The sequence below is a fragment of the Strongylocentrotus purpuratus genome, unplaced genomic scaffold (genome assembly GCF_000002235.5).
Source record: "Strongylocentrotus purpuratus isolate Spur 01 unplaced genomic scaffold, Spur_5.0 spur5_contig_862, whole genome shotgun sequence".
In the NCBI taxonomy this organism is placed as follows: Eukaryota; Metazoa; Echinodermata; class Echinoidea; order Camarodonta; family Strongylocentrotidae; genus Strongylocentrotus; species Strongylocentrotus purpuratus.
The window spans coordinates 137363-160000 of record NW_022145571.1 but is presented as its reverse complement, the minus strand read 5'-3'; the positions used below and the strand labels follow the sequence as shown (position 1 = coordinate 160000).

Here is a 22638-nt window from a genome sequence, read left to right as displayed (position 1 = left end):
ATGTCAGTAGATGTCTTGCGAGGCCCACTAAGTAGGTTAGTCCTTGGCTATTGGTAGATGTCGTGAAAAAGATTAATTTGGATAGTAAGTTTACTCTACTCCCTGGAAGGCAGATATTGTTAAGCATTATCTTTGTTCATCTCAATGCAAGATATCCTTGGATTTACGAACCTCTATGCTATGTTTTATTATGTTCAGGCACGTTTATGCACACTGTAAGCATTCTGCAACTAGAAAAATTACTTTCTTGTGTAGTATAAGAAATACATTTTGAAAAGTATATGATTCTTACTTTAGAGAAATATCGGTTCCATATGCATGTCATGTATATTCAGGTCCAACTCAACATTTTAAAGAGACATAAACATACATCGCGTCGTATAAGCATGTGTTATATCAAAGCCTTATTCTTAACAACTACTTTTGACATCTTAGATCTTAGATTCAACGAAATTCATTCTAAACAAAAGTTCTGGGCTATCAAATGTTTTTAGTATTTTTTATTTTTTCCAATGAATTAGAATAATACATGTATGGGTTATTACCCCCTCTCCAATATAATGTTTAGTGTTTTATCTCTATTCGCCAAGGGGAAGAAATCAACAAGTACGTCTTTGTTGACTTCATTGTTCTCTTCTTTCGTTTTAACCGTTACAAAGCTACTTTGTCGACTTCACTTGAAAGCATGAATTGGCTTTTATTTCCGTACTTTGAAATAATGTGTGCAAAATACCTTTAGATTTCTTTGACCCACAAGATCCTTTTCTTTCTTGTTCCTCTTTGCATCAAAGGGTTTTCACCGGGCTAGGTATTTGGGTGGGTGGATTTCTCCTCTTCTACCTACTTAAACCCTGTTATCAAATCTGTGTGTTTTTGTTTGGGTGTTAAGCTTGAATGATTTCATTCACTGATTTCATGCTCTGAAGCCATACTTAAAGTGAAGTAGTTTCGGGGGTAAGCATCTCGGTATAATAGCCCTCAAACCCAAGGACCTATTTATACCCTGCATAACGTGCACCCTTACAGTCTCCCGTCACACACCCCTCATCCTAACAGAGATATTAGAAGTGCTTGCTTGACATAAACCAGTTCAAAATAGTCATTTTCTATAACAAAATGTAGTTTATGCAAATTATTTATTCATTCATGTTGGCGTTCTTTACAGAGGAAAGTTAATTTATTACTTCCATCTAAATGATTTTGATAATAGAGAACCCCACATAAACTGATACAAAATACAAAACATGTTAATGACAAAAATGTAACATACGAAATTGACGATACCCAATGGTAGTTTTTGATGCCAAGATTTTTTTTGTTTGGGATTAATAATCGAGGCAGTAAATTCATGGGTTTATTTAGCATCCATCTATGAAATTACATTGGAGGTACATACATTTTGATGAGTTCGACCTTTCAACATATAACATCTAGATATGTCGGTGAGTGATGTTTATAGCACACATTCAAGAACAAGTTGTTGAAACCCTACGCATTTTTATACTCGTTATATATTTTAAGAGAACTTTTCATTTGAAGGAATTGTGTTAAAGAGGTGGCACTTTGGGTGAATGTGTCAACAAAACTGTCACCTCTTTCTCCCAAAGCAGCACTCGACCATCCTTGTCCCACTCATGTGTCTACATGTATCGTGGTAAAACGGGTTTTTGTCTGTGTTCATGCGTAGAAAATCGTCTCCCTTGCCCCGCCCCTCCCCCTATTTTGTCGTGCCAAGAATGAAGGAAAAGGCTTTATATGGGGTGTTGAAGCGTAGAACTCACTCCCTCCCTGACTTACACTGCATGAGCTAGATATTTATACATATTATGAAAGACCATAACATCACGTCTGCTCAAACCCGTCAGGAATTATATCAAAGATGACATCGAAATCTTGGACGTCACAATTCACTTAGCGTTGATTTTTACTCTGTTACTTTGGAAAAAACAAGAAGTTGGTGTTCTTCTCAGACGAAATGGTGATCTAGCTTCAAGAATTGTATTTTATACTGTGAGCTGGATTGTATATGTCTTGATCTGGGATTGACTTATGGGACATATCCACGCTTTAGGATTCTACGTGTCTGGAGACGGATATGCGCGTGATGATCTTATGAGACTTGTCATGTTCAACATTTTTTAACGGATCATTGTGTTTATTTAGCCTCTTGAAAGATTATCAAAAGAGAAGAATGAAGGAATAGCCCTAAGAGATTCAGTTATTTTGGAATCTTTACATCTGGATAAAACGGGTAAGTTTGACAAAATTACCCTGTTTATATTTCACGCAGCTAGGTCATATATCGTAAAAGTTTTAATGAACGATGTTAATGGCTATGAATTGGGGACTGATTGATTAAACTACCTTCTGTAACTTTCATAACACGTTGTTATCGTATGGAAAATTGTTTTGTTAGGTGTTCTAATATACTCAAAAAATATTTTCTATGAAGGTCCCAAACTATGGAATGCATTGCCAGCTATAATCTAAAATATCATGCATGCTCTCAGAACGTTTTCAAGAGACAATACAAAGAAAGGCTTTTAAAATCTTATTCACATTGAGTCACCTCTTGTTTGTTGTTTACCTCAATGTTAATTGGTATATCCCTGGTTTGTATGCTTTATTTAATTTATTATTCGGCTTGGGTCTAATTTCATCCTATGTATTAACTTTACTTCTCATCTTGCCTTATCTCCCCCTCATATCATGTTCCTTCCTCTCCCTATCTGACTGTCTCTGTTTCTCTCTCTCTCTCTCTCTCTCTTCCTCTCTCGTTTCTCTATGGCTCAGCTGTCTATGCATTCTCTCCCCTTGTTGTTGTACACGCAACAGTATACAATGCAATTTATACATTAAAGGTACTATGTCCCTTTTGCAGCCAACCTCAAATGCTGTAGAACTTTGCAGGAATTATGAATATGTCATGTATGTCCTATCTGTGAAATTTAAACCGTTAGCAGTGTCCTCATATTCAAATTATGCAAGGAAACCCGTTTACTTGCTAGACTTCACTGTCAGACACTATTGAGTAACTGACTGGCTTTTTTTCTTCTTTGGTAATAACATACATGAAAAGAGTTGTAAAGGGTACATGAGCATTTATCTACATCAATAACCCACTTCTTGTGATGGCCAAGATTAAACTGATTGAATCTTTGCGCAGCATAAAACGTATGACCATTCGGTACAATTGTCTGAAAATCAAGACTATTACTTTTGGGCTCTATAGCCCTAAAGTCGATTTGACAACTAATAGTCGTTATTTTCCCACTTGAAGACATTTTCAAGCCCCACCTTTTTTAGGGAAGTTATAAATGAGTATTATCTTTCAAATGCAGTTGGAATTAACTTTTTCATTTTTTGGCCTGCAAATGGGACATAGTACCTTTAAAATGGAGTCGAATTTACAAGATCTTTAAATAGATCTTTAATCTGATCCCCACTCAATTTTTGTTCCTTGTGCTTTCAACTACTGATTTACTATGTCCATCTCTTTATATTTGTCATATGCGTTCATACGCAAATTTATGTATCTGTTTTTATATATTGAGTGTATAAATGAATTGAATTGAATACCCCTCCACAAGTAATGATTCCAGCCGACATTAAACCTAAGAAGAGATATATAAAGAATGATCATTACAAACAACAGCGGTGTCATCTTGTTTTCATGAACATAACGAAATACGGTATACTATACTACTGTACTAAAATTGATTGTATTTCACCAAAGTTTTCTAATACAAATTACATAAAATCATGATTTAAACGTATAGACTATCATAATGAACTAAAGGTCATGTTTGCAATGCTTCTATATCATCTTGAAGCATGGTTTTAATGTTTAAAAGTTTATATGGAATGTGCTCCTTACTACAAAATGTTGCAAGGATAACCTTATCCTATTTCTGAGCTGTCATGAGGTTAATCTATTTGCATCTAACAGAAATAAGTGGTTTGTGTCTAAGCTTAATCTGTAAAGTTGACACTATTTCAAGGATATCACACACCGTCCTTCAAACTATTTGTTTAATTACTCGTTATGTTCATTTAAAACTAATTAGTTCATAGAAAGGCAGTGTATGTCGGCCTGTCACTCGCGCAGTTATAGGCTGTAAATAAACACTGCAACTAACGTTATAAATCAATTAAAAAATTGTCATACGTAAACATGTTGTCATATAAGATGAGACAAAAAAACGATTCCCAAATGATGTGCTTGAAGCTTTTAGCATATCCTTTCGGCTTCCCATTTTCGTTCTAAAACTTAATTTTACAAGATGACCTGCCGCCCAATCCCCACTCACGCCCTCAAATAAACAACGGTGGTCTCTGGTATGAAAGTATTTTAAAGTCCTGAATACGCTATCTATTATATCCCTATCCTTATTGGTTAAAAAACCAAATTTCGTTTACTTTTTCGAGGCCCGGCCCAAGACCAGTATCAACGAATTATCTCGCTGTCTTGACCTCTATCTAGCCCCTGAAGTGACTTTAGGCGTAGATACGTCACTGAACTAACAACAGATATTAATGGGTTCGTCACTTTCACACCCAACGGCTCTCTGTTAAAATCTTGATACTGTAGGTGCTCCTTAGACCTCCTTGGTGCTCTTCAGAACATAACTCTATTCCGCATGTCACCTGCTTTTTAGTTGTTGACACGTCGCTACATGGATCGTTATAAGTCGGTATTATTTATCCGTTTCAGTCTCTCTTTCCTCCATTTCTCCTCCTTTTCCCTCTTCTTCAGCTTTTCACCCATTTATCTCTTTTCCTCTTCAGGTCACCATGCAGAAACTAGGGTTATCCGAATCTTCTCTAACATCTCTTTTATTTTTAGTGTCATATATTCAAGTTACACTGGTTTCCTTCCTACTATTTCTTTTCACTTTTCTTCCGCCCCCTCTCATGGGACTTAGAAGTGCACTCAGGGACATCGTCTCTAGGATCCGTACGTTATGAACGACCCAAAATGCAGAGTATGTGTAGATTTATTAGCCATTTATGTTAGAAGTGTTTTACGGTTTGTATAAGGTATACACTAGCTTTATCTCCCCTACCGTTTCAATAAAAGAAATGCATTTCCACCTTCAATGGACGAGGTTATTCTTATCACTGAGCTAGACCTATAGATGCCATTCTTGAGCTTAACAATGTGTTAACACTGCATGTTGAAAAATGTCATCAAATTGTTCAGGTTTTGGGGCGGAAAGCAAGAGCAAGGCAGGGGCGGCGATTTCTTTTCATGACCGATGGGGGGGGGGGGGGGGTGGGGGCGAAATGCGAGGGACGAGTGAACATAAGAGGAGCGAAGGTGACGGAAGTGACTACCCCTCTGGCTCACAGGTGTTCGAAATTTTGTTGTGTAAAGAAATTACATTCCTTTATAGCAATAAACTTTTTTTACACTTAACTTTTATTTTGCCAGTAATTAATGTGCAGTCCGAGGGCCCGGTTGTAAATGTCAGTATAGTAGGTAAATTGAGTAGAAAGTTTTACATTACGGGCGAGAAGTTTTTTTTGAATTTTTTTAAAGTCTAAACGCAACACTTGGGCCCTCCAGAGCCTCAAAGTGTGTTGCCGGTTTTAGTCAGAATTTGCTATTCAATTTGTTTGCACTTTAAAAAAGAAATTCGAGGGTGGACGTGTCTCCCCAGTCCCTCCGGATCACCGCCCATGGGCACTAGGGTATTAGTCTTTATGATATCGGTCATTATTTTCAAGAGTAGTATTGATGCGAGTCACTTCAAAAAGAATCTTAACATAATTACTTGTGATTGAACGACGGAGTCACTACCACATGGCATCACAATAACTGGAATCGTTTTGATGAATTATTTTCTTCATGTAAAACGTACAACAAACAACAGTGTATATAGAGAATTCAGGTAATGTTTCTTTTGTAGTCATTGTTCGATAATTAGACCGACTAATGTTCTGTTGAATACTCCCCCAATGAAACCAAAGCGATGCTCAGTTTGATTGGTGCGAGGCTAGCTACTTGACCCTGACCGTCATGACATCTGTCACACGGACTTTGCCGAGAAAACTTTTCTATCGGATCAGAAAGACGAACTTCAAAGCAAAGAGACAATTAGATTACTAACTACTCCAGTATTAAGTTAGCTTTTTAGATGTACTAAAAGAAGGATATCAACATCTGATACCGCTGTTTCATGCCAATAGAAATGGACATAGTGATCGAATATCAAGCGGACGATTTTTATAAACAAGAGTGCTTTGCAGCCGTTATCGTATTTTACGACTAGATTCACAGTTTGCATCTTCCGTGGATAGTTAGGATCACATTTCCTCATCGTATAACTTTTGTGCCTTTGTTGTGTTTTTTCAAAGTGGAATCGAAATTGCTCAAATCGGATCAAAAAGTGATATATTCGTCGAATGCATGACTGCGCTTGAATCGTCCTCTAGCTACTTTTGTTTAAATTATTTTTAAAAAGGGAACAAACAAGATTACGTAGACGAGCAAAACGGTTCTTGTTCACTTTTGCACATGATGAGAAAAATGATATAAGGAATACAGAGAATAGGGATTTTTTTCTTCTCTGATTCATCAAATCAGAGATCGGCAATAGGTTGGATTACTTGATGTACTTCTTATCAGACATCATAAAGATCACTGATGCAGCTTTATATATTCTTTGCTTATCATTCTGCAGAAAATCATGTCTGTATTCATGGTTATACTGCAGACTAACTTCGTTCTTCGAGTGTTCGCATAAACGAGACATTTTAAACTTCATCGTAACTTCGACGTTAGTAAATTCTTGACTTCATACATAGACCTTCACCATATGGTGCTTCAATACTTGAAGGGAATTAATCGAGATCACTTCCAAGGATAATGTATTAAACGAAACTCAATGAAAATGTTATTTGAAAATACAAGTTGATCTCGCCGAATTAGCTCGTTAGATATCCTTTCAAACTCAGTCGACGTAATTCCACTAGTAGTATTTGGAGCAAGTCATTTATCTCAGTATATTCTCTATGATAACGGAGTAGATGGATACTTCTCAGATGGATCTCATGCGGTAGACTCTATTATCATTTTCCGGATGTAGAGTGTTGTCTTTCTGTTTGTGAGGAGTTGCATTGGAATATTGTCTTTCGCATGTAAGTTGTATTGCTAGCCTCCAGGGTGCTACAGCGGTCTGAGCTCATTCCCGTTCACTCTATATTGGTACGAATCTAGAAACACGGTCCTAACATCAGCCAGTCACTAAGGAGGTGAGTACTATTTGTTGTTGAAGTCATTTTTATTTATTACCACCCTTGTCCAATGGTTCAGATCTTTTTGAACCTTCTCGATGAAAACTATTTGAAATATTAACACTTTCAACGACCAGGTAGCCTGATACCCTGTTACGATTTATAAAGTGGATAAAACATGCCATGCCTGAGATATGTGTTAATTGTTAAAAATCATAAACCGAGAGAGAGAGAGAGAGAGAGAGAGCGAGAGAGAGAGAGAACGAATGTCTGAATGAAATGTACAGAGATGGGATGACAAAAAGGGGGGATGAAGGGTGTGAGGGAAAGGGAGATAGCATAGAGAGAGAAAGAGAGAGAGAGAGAGAAGGGGGGATCTGAAGGAGAGGAGATATGACATGGTGTAACAGGTGAAAATATAATGACGGATGAGGTCATATAACATCTTCAAAGAAAAACTAAGCTTCTTTAAATATAATAGACAAAAGGCTCATCGAACCAATAGTGACGTTCTTGGTATTCTTTTAAAAGAATCAGATGAATCGTTTATTCGCACCAAGACACTCTTAATTATGGTTTGTCTCATTTGAAAATAAGGCAGTTTTTGGTCCAGGGTAATGAGCTAAATAATTATTCTCTACTTTTGCCTATGCAACACATTTTGAAAAGGGATCTATTCCTAATATCAACGGTTCTTCAAAAGTTAACAAACTCTATAACTATAAATAGGAGGAACACAAATAAGAAGCAAAATAACCAAGGAAAAGGTGCCAAATATATATTGATTTGACAACTACTGAGAACAGAACAGATGATCAGTTACAATGCCAGGGGGGTCTCACATATTTGACCCAGATCATTTTCAGAGTAAATGCCAATACCCAGAGGACCAATTTGAAGATAAAATACTACCAGTTCTGATATGATCTCTGGCATAAACCCTTCAGAAAAGTTTGTTCTGTAACAGAGCAGGGAAATTGGACGATAATTGGAAAATTTGGAGGGCAAGTGAGCTCTGCGGGGTTTTCACACATCCTCCTCTCGGTTACGTTTCACATGCCTGAAGTGACGGTTGAAAACGAAGGTATTATTCTTTTCTTCTACCTTTGAGTATTACCGGAAATGAAAACAACGTGCTTTGGAGCTATCAAATGAATATAAACGCCTCATAGGTAGTATGGAAAAAATGATTACATCTTTTTTGCAGTTGCTTGATAATTTGGTTTGCTTTCAGCGATTTTTGTTGTTGACAAAAAATGTTCAAGCGACACATCATTTTCTACTTTACGCAATCTATTTAGATTTGTTTTGGATATATTTGGTAATATCCAGTCCTCGGGTTGGATCCGGAAGCATTAAAACCTCCAATCGTTTAAATGAGAAATTATATATTTAAAAAATACATATACATTTTTTTAATGTGAAGGCAACTTCGAACCTCGGATGCTAAGATTAAACCCATTATCTCAAAAGATTAATATTATTGAGATATGAAATGATATGTCAGAATCCAAGCAATGCTTAATTCAATCGATGACAAAATTATGTCGTTTCGGTTAGAGTTAACGTTCTCTTTGGGGGTTTCGGTATTCAAACTCAAAGGCAGTTTGTTAGCAATCATATTCAACCCTCGAACTAGATTGATGAAGAGCCATGTACCCATGTAGAGAAACAGGTGCGATGAACTGTTCATATTGTTATGTGTGCGTAAATTGTGCTCTTATAGACGTGTATCAATCAAATCTGATTATTCACATATCTGAGGACCTCCCTATTTAGAACCTCACCATTCGAAATATGCGATTCAATTATGAACCGAGATCCTTCAGGGTAAGTTTGTCTGCGAAGACGGAGAACTGACCGTACCCCTAAACCCTGCGTTAAAAGGAATATGACTTACAATGTTTTTAAACTGTAACATCTAGAATGTTCAGACTGTCCCGAAATATTAGAATACATGCGAATAAAACCTTTCCTTTTTATATTGTACATGGTTTTGCCATAATGTCAATTTGTAAGAACAATGGAATTCATAACAACCGAAATAGAGTGTAGCTGTAATAGGTTACAATGTCTCTCGGATTTTCGTTATTCGCTGATGACACATAAACTGATTTCGCTGGTTAATGAAGATATAAGTAAATTGTTCTTATGTTTTAGAATAATACATTAGTTTTAAATCAAGATAAAACAAAGTACATCATATTTCGTTCTAAGAACAGGAGAGCTCCCAGAGACATTCATTATCCTTTTCTTGGTGTCACTGTAGACGAATTCCTAGACTGGAAGACCCTCATTAAAAATGTACCATTGAAAGGATCAAGAAGCAATTGGGGTATTATCAAAATTATAATTTACCGTTCCCTCAAAATGTGTTAATGTTATTAAACTCAATAGTATTATCAATTTAAGTTCAACTTTGTCAAGATTTAAAGTTATGTGCAAAAGGGAACTATTCATTAACTTGTAAAACTGGGTAAAACTATAAGTTATCATCTCATGTTTCGCATTTTCACGTGCTTGCTTTCTTCTTTTTCTTCCCCTTTTTCTATTTGATATTATTTTCTTTTCTCCTCCTCCTCCTCTCTTTCTCTTTTTTCCTTTCTCTCTCTCTTTCTCTCTCTCTCTTTGTCTAAACTTGCATTACATTGTGTGTGAATGGGTGAGTATGGCTGAGTGTTTGTGTAAGATATTTGAAACAGTTTTGTAATAGCATAAATATATATATATATACTTTTTTTGTTGTTAACTGTATGTTTTTATTTTATTCCATTTGTATGTCAATGAGCCCCATTTACAAGCTTTGATTCTCAGTGGTCCATAACCTGTCAATATATTGTAATTGTACCAGTACCGGTGTGATTGATTATAAACTGTTTTTAATGATTGGTTGAATAAATTAAAATTGAATTGAAATTGAAACGCGATGATATCAAGAGGCCATACAAATTTGTATAAAGTTGCCAACCCTCATTTTCGGCATTAAATCCTCCTACAAACGAGACAGATTATGGAACTGTCAAAGTCAGGCCCCTAATAATGACTTCATGACCTTTTGCACACTTCGTGCCAGGAGGTTATAATCTCAACGACAAATAATAAAATAATTTTCATGAGAGAAGTGATCATTCAAATTCTTTTCTATTCTGATACCAAACGCACTGAATGATTGTTTACCAATTAATGTCAAAAATGAACTTGACGAAGCGAATTTGAGCGTCTCGTGCGATCAATATACTTTCATAAATCATTCGTCTCTTGAAAAAAATGTATGTAAATCTTATCAAACTCCACGATAAATCTCGGGTTGTTTAGTACTCTTTAGGGAGTTGAAAGTTGAACAAATGCCCCGCTTTTGTGTACATTTTGATATCTTGAAATAAATGGAAATATGGGGTGTTGAATAGATTAGTGGAAATATCATATCGTAAGCTTATAAAGACATATTCTAAGTGTAGAATACCAGGAACGAATCATATTTTGATATCATTATCTTCTCATCAATATCAGTTAATTTAGAAAGATAACAATGATGAATAGATCTACCAGAGTGTTCTGTAGGAGTGAACAAGTATTTGAAGGACATGCTCATGAATCCTTCGAGCATAGAGATGTGCTTCTGTATTGGAAAGAAACATACGGGATGGCTTGTATAGTCAATGATAATTTTAAAAACAATCTTTAAAATGTTATTTATATTGGGGGTTTTATGCTAAAAAGACATCAACATTCTTATTTTTAAAAATTTGTATTAAGTTACTTATATCATTTTTTATGTACTATAACTTTATGTATTTTCGTTGGGCGGGGGGGGGGGGGGGGGGGGAGGGGGGGGGGGGGGGGTGAAAGGGGAGGGGGACTGGATTATTCCGTTGGTGCTCCGCGTACGGAACTGAGTGGATTACTACCCGAATCAGATGGAATAGCGCCCGCTTACGAATGCTACGTCGTAAAAATGCCTCGTTCACATACCTACTTTTCAAAGCAGCAGGAACCACTACACTCCTATGTCCACGCAATTATAAGCCCCATGATCTGTTTATGTCGTGTTTGTGGAATTGCAACCCATTATTGCATTCTGAGTGTTAAAGCAACCAATTGCTATATCCATTATTATTACGATCTCAAAGTAAAACAACTCATTGTTGTTTTCACATAGCTCACACTTAAAGTATTTTGTCGCGTTCACATTTGTTTCTTGTAATTTAGCAACATTGCCGTATCCTCAATTTTACCAAAATTTATATCAAACCCGTATACGTTCTACCCGTCCTACGTTATTTTTACAATTTGTGAGGAGTAGAAAACCCTTTAAAAAATAATAATCTTGATGTGACAAAAGCCAAGTGCTTTCAAAATACTTTCCTAAGGTTAACCTACCTTGTTGCTTGGTGCATTGATGTGGTTACACAGTGACGTATTCACTTTCTCTGCTTGTAATGTAGCAAGTTGTGTTCATATTATGGCTCAGCCCACATCTTTAGCCCATCGAATTAAAGAGAGAGGCTAATGATCGACGAACCCAAATCTTTGGTGTGAAATTTTGTCAAAATAAACTTAGTCCATTTTCTGCCGCATACCTTCAAGGTAACGTAGTTCAAAATAAAATCCTCCAGAATGAGATGGAGATTAAAACAAGCTTGCTAGATCGGTGCTACTTGGAACTTTTTTGTTAGGAAAAAACTCGTGCCACCGATGTTACATGATTTCAATTATTATTTTTTTAGTTAATTCACTAAATAATTACAAGTAATTGCAACTTGGGTCCTGTCTGAGACATAATGCAAGTCGATTTTTCATGTCATGTTATTGGTTAAATAGAAGGAGGTTTTTGCAACGGAGAGCCATTTTCTTGTGTATTATGATCGTTTAATATAAAATGTATTATCTTTAGAGTTATATGCTTTGAAATTTTCCAAAATGTCATTTAAAGCATTTTAAATAGGTGATACAGGCCTAATACGACAGCACTGTCATGTTGATTGTTTTTGTTTATAAGTATATAAATTCAGTAATAACACCTTATAACAGTGATATAGTGATAATTGTGTTATACTGTTCAGGGGCGGATCTAGCTTTTTGCTAAGGGGGGGGTTGACCAAAATAATGACGATGCGGAGCATCGTCCACGAGCCGCGAAGCGGCGAGCCGATTTTTTTGGGGGTGTTTATTTGAACCCCGTAAGTGATGTTTTCCTGGCATCTATTAACACAATGGAGACCATAAAAAGCAGTGCATGATAACGTCTTTTTAAATCAAGTAACAGTTAAATACACAGTTATATCCAGAGTTATCATGTGTTTGGTTAAGTTACCAGATGAGTTGAAAATCTTCTCACAATATTTGCACTTGAAAGGGTTTCTCTCCAGCGTGCGTTCTTTTTTCTTTCTTTTTTTTTCACTTCGGCGGTGGCCCGTGTCCTCAAAAAAGCTGATGGGGGGGGGGGGGGCAAGGGACTCTGTGACATATTTTGTTCGCCCAACCCCCCCCCCCTCCCCCAAAAAGAAATAATAATAATAATAATAATAATAATAATAATAATAATAATAATAATAATAATAATAAATGAAATAAATACATAGAAATAGAATAAAATAAAATTACAAGTTTTAAAAAAAAGATAAGATTTTAAAAAATGGTCCCCGGATTTTTTTTTTTGGGGGGGGGTTGCAACCCCCCCAACCCCCCCTCTAGATCCGCTTCTGCTGTTTGGTTTACGAGTTAGACGAGTAGTGTAGATGAAGTGTTATGATAAACACAAGTCTAGGATCGTCATACCCAGACAACATCGGTATTATTTTAGTTGTCATCGTGTCGAAAAAACACAAGATCAAAATGTTTAGTCACGTAATAAAAGAATGAATTAATTTTGAAAGCATATTGAAAACCAGTTCAATTTGGAAGATTAATGATTTTCGTGATTACCCGGTGTTTATTTGTTCATGTTCTCACTTTACATCTGTGGAGTGATTAGACCACAAGATCAAAACATATCAATGCCCTCGAGAAATCGAACAGATGACGTAAAGTGGTCATCTGGGACTCATTACTCAAAATCACTTCGTGAAGAATTTCTCCTGTTGATACTCACTGTTCATCGTCTAGCTAAATTACACAAGTTCAAAAGGATGGATTCACCCTTCACAATATACTGGGTCTATGCTTAGGGTTTTCGTAGGGTGAAGGAAATCCTTTATACAATTTACAAAAGATTCCATATCAAAGGCAACTCTCATGGAGATAAAACAACACATTGAATGTGCATTGAACAATGTAATGTTTTCAAAAACAAGACCAGATTCTTGAATGGATTTCTTTCGTCATTGAGCGGATGGGTGAACTTGATTGAAAATAATTATACAAACAAAATGAGTTTGTCTTTATATTGATTATACCTTTTCAAAAGTATGTTATTTATTTTTCCAATCTAAAAAAAATAGCAAGTGTCTGATACAGACGACTAAAATTTAGATTGAATGTTAACACTTGGACTTAAACAAATGGAGCTATTCCGTTATATTCAAAGTGATTCTTTTCTCGAATGTTTGTGCAAAAAAAAAAGCAGCGCCCATTTTTATATGACAATAATAAATAATAAATTAGTTGCTAGTAGCAAAATTACCAGCCTACATATACTTTGCTGATCTCTGAGAAGTGTCTAACTTTTGTTTTTAAGTGGCCCAAACATTGTCGAGCATGTGTGCAGCGATTTGTAACTGCAAGGAAAATGCGCTACAACAAATATCTTTTGGATTGGATTAGCAAAACCAGTGAAATCAACGTAAACATGTATCAGAAAACTATAGAGTCGATATTTCGTTTTTAGAGAATACTCTCATTGCTGTGATCATGAAAACATTCGTGGTGAATGAATGCAATTAACCTACCTCACCTAACATTCTACTTTTCATTTTTTACCAAGGACCTTATTAGCGCACACTTAAACTCAAAGAGGATTTTAAATGTAAAGAACAAAGGTACGACAATTCGGACCTCATCATATTTTTATTTAAATGCGAATAGAAAGTAGTTGTTTTTTTACCTTACACGCACACTACACTATTCTCCATCTGTGGAATGTAAAAAGATTAACAACAATCCCGCCTCGTTCTTTTTGTTCAACACAAATCATGTACAGGTCGTGTCATTGTAATTTCCGCACATTAAAAAATGTGATGGGATGTCAATAATAATAATAATAACGGTCATAATGATAATAATAATAATTACTCTTACTACTACTTCTACTACTACTACTTCTACTACTACTACTTCTACTACTACTACTACTACTACTACTACTACTACCACCACTATTACTATTACTACTACTATTCTACTACTACTACTACTACTACTACTACTACTCCTCCTACTACTACTACTATTACTACTCCTACTACTACTACTACTACTACTACTACTACTACTACTACTACTACCAACAATGATAATAATGATTATAATAATAACAATGTTAATGATGATGATGATAATAATAATAATAATAATAATAATAATAATAATAATAATAATAATAATAATAATGATGATATAAATAATAATAATAATGATAATAATAATAATGATAATAATAATAATGACAATAATAATAATGACAATGTTCACGAGGCCCACATGTCCATCTCTATAAAGTTGCAAAAGGCGCCTAAAAAAAGAAATACACAAGCTCGAAATTGAATCAACATTAATACATGAACAAAAAGTTGTACTCTAAAAGGGGAGACTTATTATAACCACCAAACATTAAGTGGGTGTTGAGTATAGTTTTGAAAGTTTGAAGCGTGTTTGCTGTTCTAAAAGAAGAAGATAACTTATTCCACAGCAGGAGCTGCTGATCATGCTCATGACAATGTTCTATAAGGGAGTTTCCTTTAGTCTAGATTTCCTTATATTACTGAATGAATGTAAACCGGAACGACGTGAGGAATGTGGTGTTAGGAGGGATAACATATACTCAGGATCAAGGTTCTTTATCAAACTGAACAACCAGGTGTCTGTATGTTGGACATGAATGAAAGTATAGTTCACAATCTAAGAAAATTGTATATTTCCTCCTTCTACCTCACAGACTTCATAACACGTAGTGACTGATGGATTCACAGAATGATGGTGAAAAGTACTTTGACATTGAGCAGACAACTCGGTAGTCAAATTTATGTAAGAGGCAGATAGGGGCGTTGTAAGAGTTGAGTTCACATGAGTTAAGATAAGTAGCTTTCCAGATTGATTCGATTACACCGAGGCATAAAGGTGGTCCCGAATTCTTGTAATGGTCAAAAGTAAAATTCACTCTCAGAATTCAATGATATTTATACTCAATGAATTAATTGGGAATATTTGCCAAACAAACTCCATCTTAAGGTGAGAAATCATTTAAAAGTAATTTATAAATGGATGATGATACTACTAATAATAGCTAGTTCTTATATTATAGCGCTTTTCTGGACCGAAAGCCATCTCAAATAGCGCTAAGAATACAGTTTAGATTTTCCATGAATGTGCCGGTATGGACAACCCTGTCTTAGTTCTCTGTTATATTATTGTGTACACATGTCATGTTCTACAGCAGCTCCATTTATTTGTTACACTATCTAAAAGCAAAGTATACGGTTTCTCTCAAAATAATGTTAATGAGTTGCCTAACACCAGCTAAACATGTCACTATGTTATCATGATCGCACGACACCTGTAGCTCAAACACATTGCATTCGAAGCTAATTATCAGTTTGTTCGAAAAGATAATAACATTTCAAACTTTTGTATCTATCATTAAAAAACCCTCCATGATTATATTTGGGGTGAAACAAGTGTTATAGCACATAAAAAAGGCTCATGCGCACGTACCCACAAATTTCTACGAAATACGAATACTGTTTTTTATAAATTGTCAACATATAATCTTATGTGAAAACTCTGATTAGGTTTTGTAATGCGTTAGGATGTCAAGTTGCATTGTTGAAAGATGGAAATTTGCACTCAGTCGCTTTGCTTTCTCGCTTGGACAAAATTTCCGCCGATAAAGTGATGCTCCACTACCAATCTCGGCTTTACTGTGCACTTCTGCACAGAGCGGTCGACCTCAACGCCTGCTGAAAGCCGATATTGAAAGAAACTTTTCTATAGAAGCTAAATCAAAGAACAATGTTCAACTTGACGATGATGTCCCATGTCTATCTTTTTCTTTCTGTACCTTCTTCTAATTTACTGTGTTCTGTTTCTCATACAACCATGCCTTTTTATAACCAAATCCACTATCAATAGCATTTTCGGTATAGGGATGTTGAAAGGTGCATAACTTTGGTCGAAAACAAAAAAATCGTTTGCAAAACCATAATCACTGTTGATAATATTTGTGAATTTTGGACTCCTTATTTCGCGTCGGCACAAAATAACCACAAGCTCCTTCGATTCGCAATGTTCTTAAGATAAAAGATATTTACCTTTATTATGTTTATTAGTGAATTAAAAAATCAGAGGAATCCACCAACCTTTTGGCCTTTTCGAAAATTCAAAAGGTTCCAGAAACGTATGATATTTAATCCAGACAGAAAACAGCTGTGATATGTAGGTCTATGTTTAACCCAAACCGTCTTAACCCCACCCCCTTATTTTTACATGAACCATCGATCTCTCTAAAGCTATTTATCTTCAAGCACTTTGTGGACTTGGCTTCATCATGATATAGGGAACAGTGACAGATGTTTGTAGCGTTATAGGTTAATTCGTGAATTGACATTTGCGACGATTACACCTATTTTGTAACCCTGATGTCTGGGCTAACCTTAACCCTGGAATCCGTTTAACACAGCCAAATGTTGTCATGAGATTAACAATGAACTATCTAGGCTCTTCCACTGCACCTTACCAATTGATAGTGATCCATCCTTTCTTACTTTATTCCTGCCCCCCTTTCCAATGTTCTTGCGGAGACTAGATTACTGGAGAACATATCAGGTTAAGGGCCTTACAATTCAAGGAAATTAGACTCAGGATTCCATTATTCAAACATTTCTGAATCCCCATGACTTTCAATCGCCCTGTAAAAGTCACACTTAATAGTACTGTTTTAACAGCGCAAGCACGCGCACCACACGAGCACGCATGTTCACACACACCACACATCCACACGCGCACACACCCTCACACACCCACACGCATAACACAATCTCCTCGTCGTGATACATTGGTAATGTATATACTTGATTGGATTGAAAGTCAAGTGAATGTACCACTATACGACTAAATCTACTTTTTAAACTTACACAATCAGAGCCGTATTACCTTAATAACATCCATGATGATTATTCGTGAAGTCTGCAAGTTAAAGTCGCATTAATTGACTATCATCCTTTTATTTCGTCGCATCGTGTGTTTTAAAGGAATACAATTTTTTTATTTAGAGAATCTAATATCCCTGAAGTTGTAAATGAATTTTGATTATAATTTCTTGAAAATATGATCTATGAGTCTTATCCTGTATTTGGGCTTTTTTATTGAGTTGAAAACATATTTTGTTTGTATCATTATACTCACACACTTTTTGTCAGACATTTTGATTTGATTACCTAGATTGTGCAGTGAGTCAGGGTTACTTGGTCGAACCCACCCCCCCCCCCCCCCCCCACCACGAAATGGAAATCCACCACATATCACTTAACGATATGAATATCGATTATCAAACAAAACGAAATGAAAGCAGGGGCGTAAATTTTTTCTGTATCTTATCTATCATGCGTGTAATGTAGGTCTTTATCGTTATGATGATGATCATCATTACCTTAACAACCAGTATCCTATAGATATCATCATTGTAATCATTTTGTTTTGAATTGCACGATCAACATTATGACACATTCAATAATCATGCACCGCTCCAGTAGAATTCTGGATGTCAAAATTGAATCTATGAATTCTATTACTTATTAGAATATGACAGGTGGCTATATATGACCCTTTCTTAGTTTCAGTTATTAAAAGTAAATCTTTGTTTTTGTGGACAAGGATTGCTTTTGCCCCGCCTGTGCAAATACACTATTGGCAAGGGGTAAACGTTTCGGTACTAACATGGCTGAATTCACAACTAAATTTTAACGAATTCAGAACGGAAATAAAGTGACTGAACTTGAGTAGTAGCTGTACAATAAAGAAAAAAAAAACAACTAAAGTAAGACTGCCTCATTTGAATTCAGATGGAGCAATAAATACGGGGGAAAATGTGGAAGAAAAAGGCTGTTCTCATGTAATACATAACAATACATTTGATATGAAAAGGAAACAAAATTCTACCACACTGTCTAGTCACGAATACTTAATTATAAAGTTAACGTGATATATATAAGCATAACAAATTAATAACCAGGAGCCCGTTGCATACAAATTACCACTAATGGTAACTCTGCCATCAATGGTAACTACCATGGTAACACTGCTCAACAGCCAATCAAAAGCCAGGCTTTCCTTGGAAGTAAACATTGATGGCAAAGTTACTATCAATGATAACTTTTATGCAACGGGCCCCTGATATTGTTTTAGAGGTTTTAGAGATTAAATGGAGAAAAAAGGAGATCCTCTTAAATGAAAAAAAAAGAATACAGACTTCATCAGACTGATTAGACGGGTCATAAGACTGTATTCACACAAGAAGTTAAGGACACCGTATATTTTGTGTGAGCAGGCAATATATATCTAATCAAAGGTTTAATCGAAGAGAGAGAATGTTTTGATATGTGTCATTTGATGAGATGCATAATTATACATTTTTGGTGCTCTTTTTGCCCTTTTGCGATACGCTTGTTCATGCCAGCCAAGAAAGTGTTTAATACTGGTACTTTATAATAAGGTCAAGTAAATAGCATTTTCCGAATGGCCATATATTTTGTAGGTTTTCTTCAGCGTGCAATAAAATTAATATAAGAGATCGAAAAGAACTCTCATAGATTTGAAATGAGAAAAGCGAAGAAAGAGTGTGTGTATGTGTGAAAGAGGGACACCTTGTTGAGTTCACGGCTGATATACGATCCCTCGCTTGCGTGAATTTCTTGTCTGCTTTGCTCCCTGACTGACTAGTAACAATGAAAGATATTAATTTTGGCGCGAAGATCCCCCTGGGGCATCTAACTACACACGATAGGTAATACAGAGGCAATCTGAGACGAAAGTCAATTGCACATACACAGCCCCGTGTTATTGATGTACTGGGGCGATTTCTTTCGGTCGGAATATATTTGATGCGAGATATGTGTCGAATTGGATAGATTCGGATACTATTTATACCTACAATGCGATTGAGATATACACATACACATGATTTAAATTATAAAAAAAAAATTGTAAACGTCGGCTTGTTGTGCACTGCTAATATATTTAGGCGGTAAATTCGGTAAAGGCGGTGAAAATGTTCTAATCGAATTAAGAACGAAAACTTTGCTGTTGCATACTTTAACAGTTCAGTTCAGTCTACTGCTTTAACAGGATTTGAATATCGGCTTTCGATAGTGATTTGGAAAAGAACAGCCATATAAATGTATACCATGCACGTGTTAGAAATGATTAAATACTAGTAGGTATACATAACTACGGTTTTTCTTTTTCTTTCTTTTGAAATGTATAAATTATCTCTTGCTATGCTCATGTATTCCTGCCACAAAAAACAAAAATTTGCTTAATGTATTAAAGGTACTATGTCCCATTTGCAGGCCAAAAAAATGAAAAAGTTAAATTCCAACTGCATTTGAAAGATAATACTAATTAAGAACTTCCCTAAAAAAGTTGGGGCTTGAAAATGTCTTCAAGTGGGAAAATAACGACTATTAGTTGTCAAATCGACTTAAGGGCTATAGAGCCCAAAAGTAATAGTCTTGATTTTCAGACAATTGTACCGAATGGTCATACGTTTTATGCTGAGCAAAAATTCAATCAGTTTAATCTTGGCCATCACAAGAAGTGGGTTATTGATGTAGACAAATGCTTATGACTCTTTACAACTCTTTTCATGTATGTTATTACCAAAGAAGAAAAAAGCCAGTCAGTCACTCAATAGTGTCTAACAGTGAAGTCTAGCAAGTAAACGGGTTTCCTTGCATAATTTGAATATGAGGACACTGCTAATGTTTAAATTTCACAGATAGGACATACATGACATATTCATAATTCCTGCAAAGTTTTACAGAATTTGAGGTTGGCTGCAAAAGGGACATAGTACCTTTAACAAAATATCTTATACTCAATATAGATATTCATTCTTATTCCACACGGAATTTGTATAACTTCCATATGCCCCTTGCTAGAACATCCATATCACAAAATTCTGTATTTTACTCAGGACCTAGGCAGTGGAACTCCTTACCAACTCAATTGAAATTCAGTCCATTACGTAACTCATTTAAAAAACCGTTCAAAAAATTCCCTTTGAATAATTCTGGAGTGTTATAATTTATGTATATGTATTATCTCTCTCTTTCTCTCTCTCTCTCTCTCTCTCTCTCTCCCCCCTCTCTCTCTCTCTCTCTCTCTCTCTCTCATCTTGCACCTTCTTGTCCTTCTCTCACCCCTTTCTCTATTTACCTTTTCATTTTATCATCGCCGTTGTTCTGTCTAAGCTGTCTTTTGTGCCAAACACCTGACATTGGGTTGTAATATATTTTTTGTCCTTGATTTTCAGAGGGTAAAATAACTTATACATTTCTTGTTTTCAATGTAGGGATGAAATCAATGTTTACGAGATTTTTGATCTTTCATTTGTCCCAACTCATTTTTAAACCAAGCTTCACTTACATTTATTGTCATGATGTTTGTAATTTTATATTTTATGTATTTATGGTTTTAATGAGTGAACAAATTGAATTGAATTGAATTTCATCCACGCCCTATGAAGTTTGCCAGACGTTTTCTCAGCATGTTTCTCGATTTCTGCTTTCTTATGCAGTATTGAGTTAAACATTGCCATGACCGTCAGTTAGCAAGGCATAGCATAAAGCTTTGCTCCCAACCTAGGCTAAAAGCAAGCGAGAAGGTAAGTGCGTTACACCCTGTTCGGATCATTCTGAGCAGACGTAATCCCGTATTCATAGCTTTCCCGCTCTCAACAAATTGACCGTGACGCCAGAGTGATGCCTCATGGTTTGACATGACGTCATCTAGTGGACAGTGTACCTTTTGAATCGTAGATCTAGAATTCAGAGAAAGAGAATTAATATAAGGAGTAGACGAAGGCAAAGGAGAGAACGAAGAAGATTATAATGATAATAATGATGATAATAAAACAATACAATACTTAGAAGAAGAAGAATAATGAATTAGAAAAGGTTTGAGAAGGAAAGAGTAGATATGCCTGTTTTGTTAAAATTAACGATCGACCCTCCATCTTCCCCGAACTGTTTTCAAAATAATCTTGCCGTAATTAAGTATAATGACACGATTCCATGAACGTTACTTAGCTTCACGATAGCTTCACGATAGTGAGAATTATACTATTTCCGAGACTCCCATAATGACATCGAGTTACATCGGCACGACATCATCTTACTCTTGCAACCGTTATAGTGAAACGTTCAGTAACCTTCTGATCACTTCATTTATTCATCAAACTATCGTTGGTTAATTTGATTTGTCATTAGGTAAACGTTTTTGCTATAACTTGACTTAATGACCCAATATTGGATGACATCATAAATTTCATGACGTCATGATATGTGTATACTATTGATCTATTTCGAGTTGGTAACAGCTTGGCTCTATAGATGTTCTATAAAAACATACAGCGACAATACTTGACAAGAGAACCTACTTTACATTGCGTTACGTTTGTTGTATGATCTGAAAAATTGCTTTTTGACACCTTGGGTCACGTTGGATTATGATATAATTAATTTTCTGGACAAACCGTGATATCCACACAAAATATTGAATTGAATTGAATTGAATAGGTTTATTTAAAAAATTAAGATTAAATGCAGCTCAAGGCTGATATTGTATGTTTTAAAAAGTATTCATATATTTACAATATAACAAAACAGTGCCAAAATACAGAAGCAATATAACAAAATAACAATGGTATTACATCACATAGCAATATCATAAAAGATTTAGAAAAATGCATCGAATACGTGGATCAGTATTTATCAAAATAATTAAGGCAATGTCATTAAATATTCAAGGACAAATTCATTTGAGCATATGTTCAGAAATATTAGGCTTATTGCAAGAAAATATCACACTAGACATACGATCGGTTGCTAACACCTGACAACAACAACGACAACAACAAAAATAAATAAAAATAAAAATAAAGGCGACGATCGACAACTAATTTGCATGAATTTATAGTGTGTGTTTAGTTGCCTAGCTGTTGTAGAATTTTTGTAAAGTATTTTGTGA

At 35.5% G+C, this 22638-nt stretch overlaps 1 protein-coding gene across 1 annotated transcript in view; it reads left to right on the top strand.

Moving 5' to 3' along the window:
• The first annotated feature begins 1788 nt into the window (after positions 1–1788).
• LOC584179 (sodium-dependent dopamine transporter) overlaps positions 1789–22638 on the top strand; it is a 62302-nt gene continuing 41452 nt past the window's right edge. Inside the window, exon 1 of the mRNA XM_031000519.1 lies at positions 1789–2251. The gene's annotated coding sequence lies outside the window, so the exon portion shown is untranslated. The remainder of the gene's footprint in view (positions 2252–22638) is intronic.